Source organism: Pinus tabuliformis, chromosome 8, assembly GCF_031772625.1.
Source record: "Pinus tabuliformis cultivar Carrire ecotype Pingquan chromosome 8, CPIR1, whole genome shotgun sequence".
Taxonomy (NCBI): Eukaryota; Viridiplantae; Streptophyta; class Pinopsida; order Pinales; family Pinaceae; genus Pinus; species Pinus tabuliformis.
The window spans coordinates 1,166,879,757-1,166,885,785 of NC_142294.1; positions in this window are offsets into that span (position 1 = coordinate 1,166,879,757).

The window sequence follows — 6,029 nt, forward strand, 5'->3', positions numbered from 1 at the left end:
ATCTTCAAAAATCGTAGAATCTTCCCCTAGATATTTCCAACTATATAACTTTTTCCAAATTATAAGGGCTTGAGAGAGATATGGTTTTTGTAATGAGTAGAACAACCACTTCAATACATGGTATGGTAATGGTGTTAGGGACCATTATTTTCAGATTTTATGGGTCACATTCCTGATTGAGATATGGTGTATTTTCATTGATGTGTTTTAGGTGTTACATTTAATGTTACTATGTTTGAGTTCGGGTTCTATAATGATATAATGATTAGGTTTTGGAGAGTTTGAAATTTTTAATGAAGTTTGTTATTAGTTTCGTATATATAATGAATTATAGGATAAAATAATAAAAAATCAACATTATTAAATATCAAAAATGTTATCACATATCTTGGTCAATGACTATGAAGTTCATGGAACCTCAAATTTTTTTTAAAATTCCCCAACATTCAAATCTCTAGGCAACGAACCTTGTAACATAGATTACAATATTTCAAAAATATTGATTGTATTGTAATATTTTTCCTTGTTACAAAAAATTTGAAACAATATTTTTTGAATTTATATGATCCTAAATTTATAAAATAAATGTAACTTTGTATAGCAAATAACGAAAGGCTTATGGATGAGTATGATGTGTAGTAAAGTTAAAGTGACATCATAATTATGTTGGGAATTTTATTTTTATATTTTATATTTCACATATAAGCATTTTTGTAAATTTGGTAAAATAAATAAAAATATTTGTTAATTATTTTTATTATATAAAATTTATAATAATATTTTCAAAATTTATTTAATTAAAAAATTATATAATAAAATTATTTGAATTCAGGTTTCTGTGATTCATATTATGAATGTTGAAAAAAAAATTTCTTTTAATTCACATAAAGAAATTATAAGTCGATGTGTTTAGAACTAACTAGTGTGATTCATCTTCACGACAAGATGAAGAACCAGATCATGGCATTAGATTAAATAGATGAAGAGAGATGTTTTCTAGTCGTTAGAGAATAACAGCTAATCTTGACTAAAGAATTATCATTAATTAATAAATAATTTTTAATTAAAATAAAGTAATAGATGGAAATTAGTTGTAAATAAAGAATTAAAACTATTTTTTTATTATTATTATTTTAATTAAAACAAGGTAATAATAAGGTCAAACTTAATTATTCTAAACAATAAAATAGTAATAAGAAAATGGAAAAAATAAATAAATAAACAAAATAAAAATAATAAGGTCAAATTTAACTATTCTAAACAATAAAACTAAAAATAATAATAAGAAAAAGAAAAAATAAACTAAATAAAATATAAATCAAAATAATGAATTAACTCCATTTTATTATTTAAATCTAAAAGATAAAATAATATGATCCAACCAAAAATAAATAAATAAATAAGAAATAAAAGAATACCAGAAATTCTGATTAAAATAAATAAATATTATAAAAACTTAGGAATACAAGGTAGGATTGGACACTTGTTAATACTCCAGCCATGGTCTCCTTCCAATTTCCAAGGACTCCCTAAACTTACAGCAATGAAATGTTCAATCATTGCAATGACTCTCGCCTCTTCAATGCAGATGTGATGGTTTGTCTTTTCTACATGTTTTGCCAAAGCAGAGGAGCGCCACTTTCCATATTTGATATCAATTGGGTGTTCAAGAATCCTCTGATTAATTAAGCTACGAGTATCATCAATGTACAGAATCCGACATAAACAAGAAATGACATAAACACATTTTCTATCTTTAAAATTCACACACTCCTTCGCTAATGAAATTAATTTGTAAAACAAAATAATGAAAAGTTTAAAAATGAGAATGATATGTGTAAATACAATTCTCTTACAACATAATAATTGTGTAGGGACCTTTATTTTTAAATTCCATACGTCACACTCATAGTATGATATGTGGTGCAATTTTATTAACAAGTCATATTAAAGCTTTTCAAAATTATATATTGGGATAATGTTTATCTTCCTTGCACATAATTTAAATATAATATTTTTAAAATTTACTTATGCTTGAGATTTTATATTATGTTATTTAAATTATGATTAATTTATGTTTGTACGGTGTATGTAAGTAAGTTTCATATAACTAAAAAAATATTATGTTATTTAAATTATGATTAATTTATGTTTGTACGGTGTATGTAAGTAAGTTTCATATAACTAAAAAAAATTATGTGTAAATGTAAAATAGGTAGAAATGGAATTAGTCTAATTAAGTAGCATGGATGAGGTTAGGATTTTTTAATTTTTGGATTTTTTAGTTTTTAATAATAGGGATTAAATTTAGGGATAAGGGTTAATCAAATTTTATCTTATTTGGTATGGAATAATTTTATGGATTAATGGTTTAGTAATTTTTTTATGGGTTTGGAAAAAAAAAAATTGAAAAATCTTTGTGTTATTTTTGTACTTATATTTTTTAATAAAAATAAATTAATTAATATAATGTATAATAATAAATTTGTTTTACAAGCATGAACAGTTGTCAGGTTTAGTTTAAGGGGTTAGGAAAAATGTTGGTATCCTCTCCACCTAAGTCTAATTCTGACATGTTGATTTTTTAATGAGTATTTCTTGTAATTTGTCTAAAAAATAATTATTTAGGAAATATAAATATGATAAAGTCGATACATATAAAAATTAAGTTCATGAAAATACCAAGAATTAATTCTTAAGGCATTCCATGTATAAGTAACTGAAAACATAGATTAACTAAGAAAGCAAATAACAAAATTTCACTCGAAGTACCCAATAATGCATTCACTCATATAAAATAGTATAATGGTTTTGAAATCCTTACTAGACATATATGGCATTTAATTCAACATATAATAATTTGCAATATAGAACAAATGCACATAAACTTAGCAAACCCAAAAATGTCTTGACTCAAAGGAGTTCTTGAATTAAGTTTAAAATTAATTCTCTGCTACAATCCTTATTCTATTGCTCCAAAGCCAAAAGAGCCTTTAGTAGAGATGATTTCTTTATTTATAATAAAAATTATAACTAAAAATAGCATATAGAAAAAATATATGTATAACCTCAAAAGTTTTGCATGATGTTATGATTCTTGTGAACTAGATAACTCAAGGAATTCATACTCGACATCATAGCTATCCCACTTCTTGAATAATTCATCACACAAACAAGTATATGGGAATGCACATTGGTCCGTCAAAAAACTCAAGTTCTCATTTTCATTTCCAAAGAGGAGTGTATGTTCATATCTTTGGAATTAGCTACTCCAATTTAGCAATTGTTTTAACCTCACTAATCAAATATTTTTGCATGTACCCACATTCTATTGAGGTTATTTAGTTGACATCAACCCCCTACTTAACAACAAGTTGCTTGATTTCTATCATCACTTCATCTCTCAACCAAAATTCTTCATGTTGGTTGAAAATGGATAAGTGATTATTAGACATAACCTTATTGATAGAATCTTAGAACTTTACAATGTTCAACCATTCTTCATTAACTTGCCTCTATAATTATGTAGCCAATTTTTCCCAATTTAGCATTGTTTCCTACATTCTAGTTATGCCTTCCTCTATTGAAGCTCTGATATCATGGTCTTCTTATTTACAAGTCTTTTGAATTTCTTTAATATATTCAATCAAGTCATGCACTTTTACATGCTCTGCTTTCCATCTCATGACCTCCTTATGCACAACATAAAACTACAATGTATCTTCATGAAGTTATGTTATCTTTTTAAAAAAAATCATTTTGACCTACTCATGTGTCTTGTTCTCCTCTAAAACATCATTGATAAAATTGGTTACACTTTCTCCATGTCCTTTATAATAGTTCACTTGATTTCGGAGGAATGCAAGTTCACTTTTTTCCTACCTCACCTTCATCAACTTAAGCTTTATCAATGGTGGCATGGAAAATTGTTACTTCCACAAATAGCAATTCACTTAGTTTCAATCCCATGGTTTCCAATAGAGACTCTTTCTTAGATCATATCATGGCACTATCCACATTAATTCTTTGCTTCATATGTGTTATGTTGACAATAACCTATTCCTAATGGTTATAAGGTATGGACATGAGGTTAGCAACTTCATCCAAAAGTTTTGGAATTAGCTAGTCACCCCATGACAAAATATTTTCCAAACTACTTGAGGTATGAAATTGTTCCAATTCTAGTTCCTTACCTTTGTCAATTGCTTGTGTTTCCTTAGGTTCTTGAATATTATTATAATAGGGTCACTATGGGGTATCATTTATAGATAATATTCTCTCTTCAACTTTAGAAACAAATCATTCCATTGAGGCAACAAGGTTTGAGTTCTAGTGGTTGGTTAAATATCTTTGTATATTAGGCACAACGTATGCTCCTTAGGTGTGGGATTTTGAATCACGGGAACAAAATCCTTAAATGGGTCCTTAGCCACTATAGGTTTCTCTTGTGAAGGTCCCATGTTACTTTTGTTTGTCCCTTAGGAGACTTAGTAAACTATCTCACATGAGTTTTAGTTGGTGGCATATTTTCTACATCAAAAACCAAAACATTTCACAATAAATAAGGATTTTGCATTTGAATTGATCACATTGCATACATTTTCTCATAAACCTCCAAAAGCAATTATGTAAACCCAAAAAGAGCTTAAGGTTTATATCCAATACCATCAAAATAAAATTTCACAAACTAAACTATTAATTATCTACTATTAGAAATTCAACCCAAAGTTTCTTAATTGTTCAATTTCAAATATCTTACCTATAAGGAGAATATGAGAAAAATGAAAGCTAAAATAAAAAGAAAACATGCACAATTTTACCCTCTACAAATTGATACGCTCTCCTCACATTGATATTACTACATATAGTTTTTTTATACTCATGATTATGTCCCAATTTAGAAATAACATAAATGAATCAGTTAATAATCGCAACCATGTCACTCCCTAGGTGCATAATTAGCTAGTAATGCTCAATTCTCACAGAACTTGGCTTGAATTCATAACCAAAGTGAACAATTGAGTTGAATGATTTAAATTTAAATGTTGATGGAATCAATCTAGGCAACATGACGTCCAAATATAGTCTTAATTCAATCATATTTTTCTAAATGTGAAAACTTTATTTTTTTATTAGACATTATAATCACAAAGTCACTATTCACCACTAATCCATTCTTCGACAAGTGTTAAAACCTTGTTTACCATTTTATGCTCTTCAAAATTCTATGATTTGGAAAAAAAATTCCCACATAATGACATAATTCTCCTCAAAAACTGTGCAAAAATTAAATTACCACTAACAAATTCGAGGATGTAGCAAAAAACCCATCAACACTCAACAACTTATTGACTTTGTTGAAACATATGACAAAAACCACTCATCATTGAAAAAGAAAAAAGTCAAAATTGCCTTCTATACATGCATGTTAAGACGCCATTCTATCAACATTCTCACCTTTCTCTTAACCAATAGCAATCACCCAAAAAAATTTGCAATAAATTTTTAAAAACTCGCTTTATTGGCATGTCCTAACACTTACTTTCGAAAAATTTAGGACATGCTAATAAAATAAGTTTTTAAAAGTTTATTGCATAATTATTTTGGGTGATTGCTAATGGGTAAGAGAAAGATGAGAGTTTTGATAGAAGAGAGTCTTAGCATGCATTTATAGAAGGCAATTTCAATTTTTCTCTTTCAAAAATTTGTCGTTAAGACTTTCAAAATTTTGGAATCCGTTGAAAGAAAAATTTTGAAAGTCTTAACAAGAAAGGTGAGATTGTTAATATAAGAGAGTCTTAGCATGCATTTATAGAAGTCAATTTCAAAATTTATCTTTCAATCATTTTGAAAGTCTCTTGTCTTAATGACTTTCAAAGTTCCTCTTTCAACAAATTCCAAATTTGTCCTATTAATGATTTTGATATTTTCCTTATTAATGCTTTCCCATTCTTCCTTTTCAGTATTTTTCAAATTTCATTATATTTTCGATGAACTCCAAATATCTTGAGTATATCAATGCTTAAATA